Source organism: Temnothorax americanus, unplaced genomic scaffold, assembly GCF_048541705.1.
Source record: "Temnothorax americanus isolate GAGA-0224 unplaced genomic scaffold, ASM4854170v1 Scaffold2, whole genome shotgun sequence".
Lineage (NCBI taxonomy): Eukaryota > Metazoa > Arthropoda > Insecta > Hymenoptera > Formicidae > Temnothorax > Temnothorax americanus.
The window spans coordinates 8,343,346-8,358,574 of record NW_027509338.1 but is presented as its reverse complement, the minus strand read 5'-3'; the positions used below and the strand labels follow the sequence as shown (position 1 = coordinate 8,358,574).

At 44.6% G+C, this 15,229-nt stretch overlaps 2 long non-coding RNA genes across 2 annotated transcripts in view; one reads left to right on the top strand and one right to left on the bottom strand.

Moving 5' to 3' along the window:
* The first annotated feature begins 5,239 nt into the window (after positions 1–5,239).
* Positions 5,240–15,172, top strand: LOC143896804 (uncharacterized). The gene is made up of 3 exons (XR_013256755.1): positions 5,240–5,378; positions 13,860–14,264; positions 14,407–15,172. It is a non-coding gene; the product is annotated as an uncharacterized LOC143896804 (long non-coding RNA).
* Positions 5,377–15,229, bottom strand: part of LOC143896803 (uncharacterized) — a 216,227-nt gene continuing 206,374 nt past the window's right edge. Inside the window, exon 3 of the long non-coding RNA XR_013256753.1 lies at positions 5,377–6,213. This is a non-coding gene — a long non-coding RNA (uncharacterized LOC143896803). The remainder of the gene's footprint in view (positions 6,214–15,229) is intronic.

Sequence of the window (15,229 nt, the reverse complement as noted above, 5' to 3'; positions counted from 1 at the left end):
TCGATAAACAAAATGTAACCACGATGTTTTAATAATATATCTCAAATTACATAATTCCACATAACGCGAATAATAACAGTAATTATTTTTCACCTTAAATTCGTGTGCTTGGTTTAGTTGCGTACCAATTTCTACACAATAAAATAGAAACAAAGTCTCTTTTAAATTCGTACACGCACAAACGATGTATATAGAGCACATAAGTAGATCGTATTAAAACTCGATAAAGGATTTTTGCATTTCTATTGTTCAACACTTGCATGACGTAAAACGTATTTTCTCTGTCATCTGTGGCGATAATACTCCGCGGTGACCGGACTGTCGGAGCGTTAATTTTTCTCGTCTTTCAAAAATTAAAATTTCCGCTACGTGAGCACGCGCTCGAGACGAAAATCCGGGATATTCCCTTGTCAATCGTCGCGGGGGAAATTTTCGGGTGATACCGCAAGCAGGGCAAAGCAGCCTGGTGCTGGCCCCCCGCTGGGGTATCGGTTACGCTTAAACCGCGTTTATAAGGCCCTCGAAACGCGGCTTTTCGTGCGTGCCGGGCGGCGGGCCTCGCTTGGAAGAGGACTTACGAGAGGGCCGGCTCTCTCGAAGGGCCCCGAGACGGTGGCGCCAAGGAGATCCGTATCTGGCGCGAGGCCCCGAGAAAGGGCTTCCTCGCCGGCCCTTCTCTCCACCAACGGCGGGTCGTGGGCCTCGTCAAAGATAATATCTGATTCCGAATCGTTATTCGTTCGTTCGCTCGCTCGCTCCCTCGTTCGTTCGTTCGTACAGGCTTCCATGTACTCAGACTCGTTTTCTCGGGCCCCGGTACGAATGTCATCGTGTTCACTTCTTACGAGCGGAACCGGGGAGCTTCGGCTCTCCTTCTCCCTTTCTGCAGACCCCCTTTCCGTGCGCGCCGAATTAACGATCGGAAGAGCACGGTGCGCACACACGGTCGGCGGGAGCGTACGAGAACGATCGAGATTAATTGCGAGCCGCGACGAGGGATGAGAGGAGGTGCCTCTCCCCCTTTCGGCGGTCTTTAAGAATCGACGCTCGCAATTCGTATTCCCTGAGTTTCGGCTTTGCGAATTGACATGCCCGATAACGGCGCATAATTGAAAGCATACCCCGTGACGCGGCACAATGAGCTTATTAATCGAAATATTATACGGCGATGTGATTAACCTGTTCGGATTCTTCAGATTTTATCGTTTAATAGATACAATTAGCCACGATATTGCGGAACTTTCTTAACTTTGTTTTTTCGCTGAAATTTCAGGGAATGGAAGAAAAAGATATATAAAAGCAGCGAATGAATATTAATCGATGAGAGATGCAGGCGCGTAGCAGAATTGGTTCAAGAATGAAAGCATAGCTGACGTATATATAGCTTAAGTATATAGAGTGTTTGAAACTACTAAGGTAACTTAATATTACCTCAACGACAAGATTATCAGTCGGTTGTTTAATTATGAAAATTACACTGTGACGGCAAATAACTATCAGATATGCAGATAAAAATGAATTATCTGGCGGTTACGCGCTTAAAGAATATCGCGAGAAGAAATTAATACTTCCGGTAAGTTGATCGTTTTATATCTCGAATAAACATCATTTCAATTGCAACGTGCACTCTGCGAGACCGCAAGAGAGTCTTAAGATCGACTTTTGCGAGCGACAGATACGATCGCATGCGCGATAACTAATTAAGAAAATAATATAGCGCTTGACATTAATTAATAGTTTCGCGTCGCAGGATAGAATACCGCGACATTTGATCTGTTTCAAATAAGAACAGATATTAAAGTACACAAGTCTCATTAGGATAAGTCTCATTAGCAGTTGACGTGCGCCGCTTAAAAACTCCATTTTTCTGATTCATATATATATTGTGCGCTTTCATTTCAATCTCTATTCTCCATCCGAGACGATATTCGGCGAGTTCTACTACCCTCTCTCGCATGTACCTCGCGATACAAGGCGCGCGTCGTCTTTGCCGCGAGGAAAAGTACCGCGAGCGTGCTAGGCTACGGCCAACGCGGTCGGCCAGTCAAAAAATCAAGCATTTGTATTCCGCGGAGATTTTTCAACGGCGGCTGGACAGTTTTCTCATTTCGTTTATGGCCGGTCGTAACATAACTCCGGACCTACTACCACCGACCGCCGCCGCCGCCACCCGCCACCGCCACAAATTCTGATGTTCGCTCGCGCGCACCACTCTCGCGGCAGCCGCTTCAACTTCTCTCCTCTCCTCTTTTTCGTGGCTGATGACCAACGCGAGACGAGTTCGCGTAGGTGGAACGAGCCCTCTGGTGTCCGCCCGGCGAGCGTTTTAAGCGCGTTGCAGACACGCGATGTACTCGGTATTCCTCGTAAATCGCCCGGGACGCGACGGGAGGTCTTCGATTGTAAAAGTCCCAACTTCCGCCCGACTTTTCCTCGCAGTCGCGCTTGTCAATCGCTACTCGGGCGTTATAGATCGGTTCCAAATATCGCGCGTCGCACCGCTGGTACCGTCCGCTCGATAAAATTGACTCGCGTGACGATATGATTGGCCAAAGATGGCACAGACGCGTAAAAAATCAATATATACATATATATATATATATATATATATATATATATATATATATAATTAAAAAATTCCAACTCACTCTCCCATTTTATAAATTTTGTCGTTAAATGCAAATGATAGCGTCAACTCGAGCCGAAGGTCGATCGAGCTTTTTATAAGAGTCAGATATAACGAGCGGTCGCGATCGCGCGCTCCACACACACTCGAAATATTTATTTTTCGAAAATGAAGGAGCAGCCTCTCTTTGGCTCGAGCGGGTCCAGTCAGAGACAGGTTCACGCTAAATGGCGGTCAGACCAGGCATGTCGCGCACCACGGGGTGTCCCGGTCAAAAGCGCCGACTTCGCCTTCCTCGCTCCACGACGTCCTATCACTCCTCTCCCGTGTGCACCCTTTATCTCAAGCCCTACCACCGGACAAGGGGATTAATTTTCGGCCGCGTTTGCGGCGGTCGTAGTAGTCTTAATGGCGTCACCCGTCGCATTACGCAATGGAAGAAAGGAGATTTAAGTTAATCACGGTTAATTGCAAATGATATACCAACTCTCTGAGTTTCGTTAGCCCAGTATTTTTGCGCCGCGCTCAGTATAATGGCACGTGTTTCTCCTCTTGATGTCTCAAAATCCCTGTTACTGACATGTATTCGCGCAGGTGCTTGCGCAACCCAGGTAATTCCATCAAAAACGGAGTCGGAGCAGTCGTAACAGAGTATCATCAAACTCAACAGGAACTAACGTTTGATGGAATCGCGCGCGTAATTCGGGGCGGCGCCGGAGCCGGAACGCGCGATTTTTCTAGATGATTTACAAATTAGCTTCCGTTTCTACCGGTCGGGGGGGGGGGAGGGGGGGATTGTCGGGCCGGCGCTCGGGATGATCGGTGCGCCGAGAGGGTGAGGTCTCGTTTACCACAAGGCTACTTCTGCGAAGAAGGGCTCCTATTAGTACTTCTGGCTCGGGCCAGCCTTGCCGCCCACCTCCGCAGCCGCAGCGCAGGGAGATAACATATGGTTAGCTGAGATCTCTCGAAACTCCATTAACATAACGTCGATCTCCACCTGCTTCACGAAAAACGCGAGAGGCGAACGAGGCGTGGTGGTATAGCTAAGTCGATTGCGAGCTCTCCCGAGAACTCGAAACGGCTGTCGTTACCGCCGTCCCTTTCCTCCACGACACTTTCTTCCTTTCCTTCACGATTTCCAACGACGACGATCGATCAGGCTCCTTCCACCGAGGAAAAGAAAAGTGCTGTATTAAATGCTTCCTCTGCTCGGCAGAGACGTTAAACGAACGAAAAACATTAAGGTTTCTTAAGCTCCATTGTTTCCTCTAACGCGACAACTTGTCTCAATTCAACGCGTTGAATTCCATCATTTTAGCGTTAATCCTATTAAGACGAGTATGTAACAATGATTTAGAATTATCCAATTATTTATGGAAAGCGCCCTTTCAAATTAATTAAATCAAATCAGTTAAATCTGACATATATAAATCGCTTTGCGTCATTAATATACGCGGTTGAATTACAAATGTTTTAGAGAGAAAGAGAGAAATATTAATAAATATTTTATTTTTAAAATATGTGCCGCGCTGAGAGAGAGAGAGAGAGAGAGAGAGAGAGAGAGAGAGAGAGAGAGAGAGAGAGAGAGAGAGAGAAAGAGAGAGAGATGAAACAAGATAGGATTTTGACAGGGCGCGCGCAGGTCGACTTCATCTCAAAACAAACGTTTTCACTTGAATTGCTGGTCACGAAGAGGAGCGAGCGCGCTCCTCCGCGCCGCGACATAAATATGCCGGGATTATTAATACGCGGCGCACAAATCCCAACTACAGCCGTAGTTTATTGTCCGATATGCGTCTGCGGGCCACCGCGTAATAAAACGAGGAGGAGATCGCGTCCCGTTGTTTGGGGTCCTTGCGTGCGCTCGCTCGCTCGCGCGCCTATCGCTATCGCCCGACCGGATCGAATGCGTGACAGACTGCGGGCAATATTGCATTCCTATCCGCCTATGAATTTGCTAGGAATCATCCTGTACTCTTCTCTGTACGGTACACCGCCGAGAGGGGACGAGTACCAATTTTCGCGCCGTAGATTATCGGCGCGACCGTGACGAATATCTATCGGCGTGATTTCACGTTTGACGTGCAATTTGGGAAAACGGCTGGTTTTCGGGGCAATTTCTCCCAATATATGTCACTGTCTCTTCGATAGTTAAATGATGAATCACGATGAGTTACCGAGATAATATGTGATATCGTTGTTGTTTATCTGCGTCGTTGCGTACTTCGACAGAGTTTACTTTACAAATGTGAGAAAAAATCTTTTATTTTTAAAGATAAACTTTTATATATCCCTTGATGGAAATTTTTCCTGTCCACGTGCCTATCCGATTATCTCTCAATTTGGAGAATACTGCGGCCTAACGTAGCGCCGCGTTACGCTCCGCGAGATGCTGGTTTCCGTTCTCGAGGCTGTCATCGCGCGAATGGATCCCGATTTACTGCCGGGCCGCACTCACCCACCGTACGTCTGTTCTAATTGCAGGTCCGCGAGCTCGTAAGAAGAATATGCTCCGATCCACACCCCCTGACCTTCCCATCTGCCGTCATCCCACGCGAGGCTCCCGTGAGATATCGAGCACGTACCGCGATGCATCACCCGATCAGGTGTAACGCCTCTTACGTGGACCGTGCTCGCGTAACAAAGACATTTGCCTGCGGAGTAATCGAGGTCGCACAGGATCATCGTCGACGCGATAAATCATCGGTATGGAATTGTTGCCGGCTCGAGATTCTCGTGGCAGAAGAAGGTAAGCGAAGAATCTTTTCTATCGCACGTATAACGGACAATTAACTGATACTTCTCGAATAGCGCTCGTATACAACGGCGAGAAATTATTAAATTGCCGTAATTTTAGGTTGTTTCGCGGCGATCGGAAGCGCCAAGTAGTTTATCGCGTTCATCTCCCACGCCATCGAAGATAAAAAAAAAACCAAGGAGAAACCCTCGCGCGAAACGTGCCCCCATTCGAAACTCCTCGCGCACGCGAGGAGATCGTCCCGTCCCTGATGGAACCCGGTAGCCCGAGGGCCGCGAGAGGACCCGTCTTGTTCAGTCGCGTTGGCGTGGATATTTGCACGGGGCAAATCTTGGCGCTGACCCGACGATTATGCTGTCGACACTGTTTTCTTCGTCCCTCCCGTCGACTCTCGCCCTTTCTCGTAACCCGTTTCGGCCTCGCGGAGGAAGGACGCGTGCACGAGAGTCTGGGAGTAATCCGAGGACTACCATTGCGCCGCGTGTCCTCTCTGAATCCACCACCTTCCGTCTCTCGGTACGTTCGAATCGTTTACACGTACGAGACCGGGGCCAGGTATGGGGTATATGCGTGTATGTGCACGTGGGTGTGTACGTGCACGCGAACGAGCATGTATGCGTGCGAGAGATCGCGTAGGTAAGCACGGTCCGCTGGGGGCGTGGCGGCTCCCTGGTGGTCCCTCACTGGCGTGGGTTCTGTGCCTTCCGAAAGGCCCTCGCGCAGGCCCCGATGGCGAGTTTCCTCCGTTAGTGGAACCAACGAGCGCGGACACATTTCGACGTGGATCTGATGCCTCAAGCTTGTAGAAATATCGTCTAGGATTCGCCTAACAATTAAAAGTTGTAAATTTAAATTGATAAACAATTAATCGAAATTCTAAATTGATAAAAAATTTATCGTGTGAATACTTTTTATCTTTTTTGTATTCATCGCGCACATCAAGTCTCTAATTGTCACGTGAAAATAGCTCGAATTATTTGGCATTTTTGGGGTATATTTTGAATAGCGCGGAAAAAGCGAGAGGGGGAATACAAGGTCCGGTGCATGTAGATCCATAGAAATTTATATGAAACGACGGTCTAATAGCTGCCATTACGCTCAATTAGGCGAGCCGGCTCTATTCACGTGGACGAGCGAAATGCGCGTTATTAATACCCCATCGTGATCCGCGGCTCGTAAGTAATCACAGCTCCGGATGGACGCGAAAGGAGATCTCAATCTCCTTCGGAGCATCGCGCCGGGCATGTTGGCTGCGCATGAAACGGTTTCGTTCAGCTTCTGGCATCGTGACTACGCGAAGTCTGAGATATGGTATGCAATTACAAAGAGAGAATCGTGGCTTTCCCTGACGTGGAATTGCGCGGCGAGGCATCCGCGACGGTTGCAACGGGTTTTGTAGGTGGATGGAACTTTGATTAGGCTTTCGCGCGCAAGCATTTTAATCCACCAGAGTTCACAGCGACGTATATAATAATAACCTACATTTTATTATCTTACTATTATTTATTATATTACTTATTTATTTTATACTAAATTGCCATTTCGTTTTAAATGAGATTATTTAACATAGACACAAGCAAAGTCAGCTGATATCATGCCAAAACTGACTTCAAAAAATATTTTAATTAGCATAATTTTAGTTTGAAAAAAATCTTGCATCTCTCTGTGTACTACCAAATTTGAGAAACATTAGAATTGTAAAACATATACATATCGTGATATACCGTGACTTGGCATACGTTACAATAATATTAAATCGTCGATATGGCATAAAAAATCGGATGTATCGGGAAACATAAATTTTCAAAGATTTTTGAAAATGTTCTGACACAGCGAATGAATACGCCAATGGGCAGGTAACAACCGCGTAACAAGGCTGACTCGCGCTCTCAGCTCTCTCCTCTTCTTCCATCCGTTTCTGCGTCCTTCGTCCTAGCGCGCTCGTAGTGAGGCGCCCGACTCGTCTGGTCACGAACGCCGGACCTCACATCGTCACGGAAAAGACGTTCTCCTTGTTCCGACGGCGTTATTAACCGGGCCGCGATGTTAGGCCACAGACAGTAACCGTCACCCGATTGCAGGCAGGATCGACGAGAATGCGCTTATCTCTCTCTCGCTAATGCTCCGCTATTACAGCAAACCGTTATTGTATCGTATATACTCCGCACTCCGCATCGCGCCATTATCGGTTTCGCATCCTCGCGACAAATCGCGTCCCTATAGCATTCGGCGAAGATCTTTTTAGCATGTACTGCGAGGATGTGAAATGTAATAATTCCACGCGATTCTTTCGTTTACATCTTTAATATTGCGCCCATAACGTCCTTTGCGTAAATTACAAGTTTTATTCAAAATGGGCATGTGACATGAGATAGAAAAGATTTATTTTTAAATTTTTAGTGATGAATATATGACGTTTGGCTCTCCTGTAACGTTAACTTTGAACTCTCATGTTAGACACGTGAATGCAGTCAGCGTCAAATTTTGTGACAAACACAGAGGTCTTTGTCATGTGTATACGCGCTCTCTTCGCTTTTTATCCCGAGGTTGCGCCTCCGGCGACTCGTTCCGTCGCTTCCGGAGATACGGAAAGTAGACGGGCGCGTTCATAGAAATTAATTTTCGATCGGTCATCCGGCACGTCGCCCGAAGACAGCCGTTTTCGACGGTTTCGACAATTCCGTCGAACGAGCTAATGCCCCGGGGGCGTCTCCGCTCTCTCTATTTTTTTCTTCTTTTTCCTTTTTTTTTCCTCCCCGACGAACGTTTCGCTTCCGCGAACGAATCGCCGAGAAACTCGTGGTTAAGCGTTTTACGACGATGGGTCACTGCTCGTGGTCGTGCACGGTTAACAGTCCGATTATCTTGTTTCCGCGGAATTATCGGGAATGCTACCTTAGAAAATGAGGAGGTGGGCCCCCATGGTCGAAGGTATCCCTAAAAATTGCCCCGAATTGCCAGTTGCCAATCGGTGATCTCTCGCTCCTCGCCCGCAATTCGTCGCTCATGGTGCCTTGATTAGGGTTTATTTTCTATTGCATCGCGCGCTGACGCGTCCCACGGCTGACGAGGATATATATCGTTATAGTGATTCGGTTTCCTACGTAACGCGTTTCTTGTCCGTGCATGATTATTAGTATTACATCGACATTTCGCGGTAATGTGCTCTCTCCTTTCTTCTCTATATGGATAAAATTGAAATCGTCTCCAAAGGTGGTCTTATCATTACTTTATGAAAATACTTAATTATTATCGTCCCCGGTCCGGCAGAGAAAAAGGTCTCTTACGTTTTCTTAATTATTAACCGTCGTCACGATCGATCGATCGATCGATCGACCGACAGGCGATTCTGCATCAATTTCCACGCTTCTCGATATTTCGCAAGGACGGCAACCGCGTCGTCGGTTTTCTAGGTCGGTGGGCTGTGCCGCGGGGACCGGCCCAGAAGCCGGCCGGCACGAAACGAGAAGATCCGCGCGACCTGGACGCAAGAGAGAGAGAAAGAGAGAAAGATATCGTGCATATAAAGGGACGTCGTGGTGGGGAGCGGAAGGCGCCGTGTTAATTTCACTTCGAAAAATCGTAAAATGCAAATGAACGATCCGTGGGCCCGGGGCCCGATTGGCAAATTGCGAGAGAAGGCTACGCTGCGCGCGCGACGGCCGCGCTGGCGCCCAAGGTGGTCGAGTAATTTCGCGTGGCCTTCCCCTTTCCCTGTCCAGAGAGTGAAAAAAAAGGAGAAAAGAGAAGTGGGAGAGACGGCGATAAGAACGAGGAAGAGAAAGAGACAGGAGGCAGGAAGAAAAAAAGGCGCAGAAAAACGAGCAGCTAGAGCTGTAAAGGGGAGGGAGGAAGGGCGCGCGCTTCACCACCGGGCGTGCAGACCATTCAGAAGAGGAGTTTGGCTGCGGGACATAAAAATGTGTTGATTATACGTTGCTGAGCATCCTCGGGCCCATGGTGTCGTTAAGGAAACACACTGGAGACGAGACAGACAGAGAGCGAGAGAAAAAGAGAGAGAGAGGGAGGGAGAGAGAGAGAGAGAGAGAGAGAGAGAGAGAGAGAGAGAGAGAGAGAGAGAGAGAGAGAGAGAGAGAGAGACTTATCCGTGGAATCATTAAACGGCAGACACGATCGTCACATCCGAGTGTCATCACCGCGATGACACGACGACAAGCGCGATGTCAAATGATTGCGGCGATTACGATTACTATTCTAACGTCAAACATAAAGCGGCTTCGAACATTATCTTTTTGATTAATAATGAAAATCGCGAAGGTATGAAAGTATCGAAGATTCTATTAGTGATGTTTTCATCTACCCACGCAATTCTCCAAAGGTTTTATAGTCATAGTGATGTATTTGTGAGAAAATTATTATTTAAGTCTTTATTAACGGATTGTTTCATAAAAAAAATAAAGCTATAGGATAAAGCTTCAGAATGTTTATTAAATTAGTCATTAAAAGTCAATATTCAATAGCTCTTCTTCGCTGACTGACCCGATGAGATAATTATCGTCGAATTAAGGAGTCAAAGAGTTAATAAGTCGCGAGAAAGAACGGCCGTCGATCCATTCGCATGAAGAAAGCGACGAATGAAGTAGTCCTGACCTGAAGAGTGGCTCGTAAATCGGTCAGAATCGCACAGATCGGCCGTTAATCGGTCGCGGGCTCCAATAAGACTAATGAATCGCGGCGAAGGCAGCCCGCGCGGTGGGCCCTTGGGCCCGGATGTGCCCTCCTGCGATACGTCTGTCCGCCTGTCCGTCCATCCGTTCACGTACGCATCTTTGTGTGTGGTGTACGGGAGATTAAAAATAAATAAAAGGCAATAAGTGCGGGGCCCCGTGCGAAACCCGTCATTACGCGAGGCGGGCCCACCTTGTTAGCCCAGTGGGCCCCCATGACCATATCCAGCCACTCTCATTCAGGATCTCTCTTCTCTCCCGGAGGAGTCCTGGCGCCTACGCCGTTAAAATTGCCCGAATTTCCCGGAATTCTTACCTCTCGATGTAGTATATGCCCACAACTACTATTACCGTCGTCACTCCCCCGTACCTGCGATCTTCTCTCCGGTGTCTACCATCTCGCTTCTACAAAATAATGGCGCGATCGTAAAAATAGCGTTTGTAGACTTAAGAAAATTAGGGTCGCTTGTTCGCTGATTGACAAAGTTATTTCCTCGAGCGATTATGTCAGAACTTCGCGCGCGAAGCCGTTTTCGCGACATAAGCGTGAACTTATGTCACGCGATTACGCTTTATATACTTATTTCCTGTTTGTTATGTTCGTGTTATTCTGAATAGAAATTTCAGTCTTCAGAATTTATTGCTATTTATTCACTGTACGATTAAAGTTTCACACGTGGCTAACGGAGATATCCTCGATATTTCCGTCTATAAATATACGACGATCTAATCCGTGTCAATAGTCGTCAGTCGTGACGCAAACGGCGTCTTCGATAAGATAATTATTTCGATCATTAATATTCATTAGCGTTCATAAAGGCAATACGGGAGCGAGCCAAAATGTATATCCGGGGTGATTATTTGATTCGGCCGATTCGCATCGAGCTGGCGCGATATGGCGCGCGTTCGTGTTTGTGCATGCGATACGGCGATATCGGCGTGCCAAGTGCCAACTTTCTCGTTTGCCGAGGGAACTTCGCCTCTCTTTCCAAACTCGTGGAAAGCGACGTGTAAGACCCAACCATGCCACGAAACAACCGGTATTACGCGTTTGGTATTCTCGGGATCCGAGAGCCAGAATACGAGGTGGACGAAGGGACGGATTATCAGGAAGGGGGGGGGGGACGGATGATTCGGTCGTCGACGAGGAACGGTGGTTAGCCGACAGGGAAGTGGCGTAGGAGTCTTGCGCCAGCGCTCGGTAATGCCTAATGGCGGATAATTGGACAAAGCTAGCCGCAAATTGGACCACCGACCGTGGGGTCGCCGGGTCGCCGGGACGCCAATCGTCATCGCCGCATTATTTGCATCTGCCAATGCGTCCATAACGTACGTGAGCGGCTCGCCGCGACGTATCCTCCTCTCTCCGATCTTCGATTCGGTTCGTTATATTGCGCGCGTGATGTAACCACGAGCTGAGAGACGCGCGATCTCGAGGACCATCGGCGTCGCGGCGCCTAGAAATAGAATTGACCGACTCTCGTTTATTCGGAGTCCGCGTGAGTCCCGAACGACGGAGTCATGCACGTCGAACGTGAGAAATATTTTCTTACGATTAAGTGACCGTATTAAAAACCTATATACTATATACGCGCAGCATCGAGCGAGGCATGATCTAAGAATAATTCAGAGGAATATATTAATTACGAATATGTTCCTCTTCTCGCAGCAGGAAGTAAAAGCTTTCTCTGTTTCTCTCTCTATCTCTCCGTTTATTAAACGGGGGATATATATACCTACCGCGAATGATACCTATATCATTATTCCTTGCCATATTGATATCAATTTTTTGTCCGTTTCAGCATTCGTATACTGAATCGTATATTTATATCTCTCGCGTGCGTGCTCGCACATTTACATCGCGCATTTATCGATCCTCTTGTATATTAATTATCCCCCTGAGAACTTTTATCCTACTTTTTACCGTTTTTCATGAAATGATGAAGATGCAGTCGCTAATACGCTCGACTGCTACCGATCCGATCGTAAAATAAGCACGTCAGAATCGGCGCGTCATATATTAATTACCATCGCGATTTCTCCCCGCCATGCCAACTCGAAATTTATTAGCGCGGCACTCGTTATTCGCTATCGGAGTTGTTGCTCTGTGCTCGTCGAAGTTTCAATCGGTCGTAAAACCTTCGCAATGTAATTATCAGAAACTCATTTGTCAGTAACAGCTTACGTCCGCGTTATTGCATGTTAATGGACTTCGTCGGTGTTCCCTAAAATCAGCGTATCTGAGTAGATAGACTAGCAGTTTTTATTGCCCCTGATCGTGTTTGCCTTTCCATAAGTATCCATTCCCCAAACGATTCTTTCAGACGTCATTAATTACACGGATTACATCGTATTGCGATCTTAGCCCCGCTTCTTTTTCCATACGATTTCAGGAAGACAGATATTTGGCTTGATTACAAATAATTAAGTGCTTCGAAAAAAACGTTTATCCTTCACTTTGTATATTTCAAATAATATCTTTACGATGCGATGCTTCCAAATGAATATATTCTTTTCAACTAGATTTATAAAAGATTGATTACTTGTGAAATTTATTCTTGGCTCTTCTGATTGTCGGAGAATGTATATATACAAGGTATTCCACAATTATTGCCTAATATTTTAATAACATATTCTATTGAGTAAATAAAATCGAAAATTCTAATAGGAAAATAACAAAGTCGCAATTATTCCTGAATTCTTAATATTTTTTTTTTAATGAAAATTTGAATAATTGATCGATTATTCCATTTAAAAAAAATTATTAAAAAAATGTAATGTTAAATTTAAATATAAAAATTAAATTTACTTTTGTTTTGAAATTAGAAAATGGAAATTATGTAAATTATTATTATTATCATCTTGTTACAAATTTTTACATCTCAAAAGAAATAAAAAAGTTGTTATTTTAATAAATGAATTGTTATATTTTTATAAAGATTTGATTTAATTCTCTCTGTTTATTAAAAAGTAACAAGAAAAATTCTTAATTTAATAAAATAACCACTTGATTCTCTTTTCGGGATATAGATATAAATTTGGTAAAAGTAATAATTAATTAATTTACGTAAAATATTTTAATTAAGGTAACATGTAATTTCATACTTCAAACCCGGCTTTTACATTAAACTTATCGTTATACGATAAGTTTTTTATCACTCATATCATTCAATCCAGCGACTCGTATATTACTTTGCGTTTTGAAATCGAGGATGGTGGATAAATTGTATTTAAAATCGGTGAAAAATGTAAACGCGACGTGAGATAATTCTGAATTTAGCATTGCAATCTAGCAGCGGAAAGCCGAAATATCGATCGTACAGTTAATAATTAAATCGAGATGCAAGGAACCGGATATTCAGCGTGAATTTATTTTATTGTGCGTGTTAAATATTTCGTGACGGCAACGAATTAAACAGATATACGGTGCTCGGCTGTTCGTTTTTGCGGCGTACGGCGCGCTGTTATATACACGCGGTCACCTTGTTGTCATTCGCGCGACGAGACCCGAGCACTGAGCAGGCAGGCAGCGCGCAGCGGCGCGCGAGCCGTTCTATGTTATTATCTCTCGAAACACGATAGCGGCAGGTACTAAAGAGACGCAAAACGCAATCGTTCGCTGCGAATACTTAATGATTATTAGCCTGGATATTTGATTAATTCCCTCGATTCTCGTAAACGTTATCAAGCCGATGGTTATTTAGCGCGGATATTTCGCGTGATTTATTCGCTCGTAGCGGCACTCGAAGCGTCAGAGAAATTCTAATCTTTCGTTTTGTTGCAGAATTTGACGAGGCGTTATGGATCTTTGGTGACGCTTGGATATTTGAGTGTATCTCGTGTCGCGCTTTAAATTTTCCAGCAATTAAAAAATAATTTGTTAAAAACCCTCCGCGTGTGTGAGATCTTCGATCATCGCACTAATTTGCGAGCTGTTGCGAGTAGTTTGTAGCTTCTGCGATTACGTTTTCTCGCGACTATTTGTCTGTCACGATGTGGGAAAATGCGCATCGTGTATACGATTAACGTCGGGAGTGCCGTACAAAGTACCGCGCGTTTATCGCATTCTAGCGATTAGCGCGCGCACGATCGTAATTAACGCGAGTGAATGCCGTGAAGGAGAAACGGAAGAACACGAGAGGAGGAGGAGGCCCGGGGAGGCATCAGGCGTCGACGGAGCAACTTTGGGGTGAGTAAATGATTATATATTTTTATTAATTTTACTTGCCAAACGAATTATTCGTACAATTATTTTAAACGTGTAACAATTATTTGTTGAAATATTAATTAATTTGGGATTACTATAATTTGAATATACTTGTGTTTTACAGATCAACGTAGTCTCGACGTCATCACAACTCCGTTGCTGCGCATCGTATCGGTGAGTGACAAGTTTTATTTTAATTTGAGGTAATGGATTTTTGTGAAAAGAGAGTACATAAAATATATGAAGATGTGCACATGTATCAAATTAATACCATGAGATTATTTTAGTTAAATGTAACATTTTTCACAGATTCATTACCTTAATGGATGAACTATACTAGATTAGTATTAATATATTTGATCTTATAAATATAATATATAAAATGTTAAAATATGTAATATTATTTGTCGAGATAATATATACACATGCGAAGCTCGTAGAATGATAAAGTTACATACATCGATGTTCTATCGACATATGATATATATTTTGATATCTCATTATACAATAGAATTCTAATTACGATATACGCTAATCCTTTGAAATTTATATGAGATATTGGCAGGTGTAAATTATAACGAAATACATGTTTAGCAGGTAGAGTGATAACATCATTATTTTTGTAAAAGAGAAATTATTTCTAAATTTGATAAAAATATTAGTATTCTTTATTCAGCTTGCTTTCTACCAAGCACTCTACAGATTATCAGAAAAAAACACTAAGAGGATATTAATAATGTTACTTGAGGAACTTTTGGTGTCAACATCGATGTATGTAACTCTATCATTCTACGAGCTTGGCATGTGTATACAGTATCTCGACAAATAATATTACATATTTCAATATTTTATATATACTAATATCAAGTATGTTATAATTGATTTTATAATTTTCGAGTTTATTTTATTCAGATAAATCAGAAAAATATAAGGAAAAAATAAAAAAT